Source organism: Meleagris gallopavo, chromosome 2, assembly GCF_000146605.3.
Source record: "Meleagris gallopavo isolate NT-WF06-2002-E0010 breed Aviagen turkey brand Nicholas breeding stock chromosome 2, Turkey_5.1, whole genome shotgun sequence".
Taxonomy (NCBI): Eukaryota; Metazoa; Chordata; class Aves; order Galliformes; family Phasianidae; genus Meleagris; species Meleagris gallopavo.
In genome coordinates this window covers 74,152,996-74,153,544 of record NC_015012.2, presented here as the reverse complement: position 1 = coordinate 74,153,544, position 549 = coordinate 74,152,996, and positions in this window count along the sequence as shown.

Genomic DNA, 549 nt, shown 5'->3' with positions numbered 1-549 from the left:
CTGGAGCCTCCGGACCCCGGGGAAGGCGCTGCGGGGATCGGGCAGGCTCAGCCGTTTGGAGGGAGGGCGAGGCACCCACCCGACCGGCCCCGGCTGCCTCGGAGCCCCGCTGTTGATCCTAGTGATATTTTACGCGCTCCGCCCCCGGAGAAACCTCATCCTCCAGCTCTTGCCAACCGCAAGCGTCCAACAGTCATGAGTCAGCCCTGCCAAACATCAGAGGAATAGATAAGCGCTCCCGAGATTAAAAACAAAAACAAACACCCGTGAGGCCGTCCCGGCGCGGGGTGCTGCCCGCTGGCTGGGCTGGGGCGCGGGTCTCGGCAGCGAGGCCGTTGTGGCAGCAAACGCCAATAAAGAACGCTGTTGAACTGCAGCTTACACAAGCACAGTTTGGTAATTAACGTGTGCCTGTTCGCTGTTTTGTCGGTGCTGATATCGTATGTATTCATCCCGATTTTCCCCCTTTACCACTCAGTGCTTTCTGTGTTCTTCTCGGAGCGAGGAGCAGTTTTTGCGACGTTGTTTAACTGAACTTCGGAACTCGCT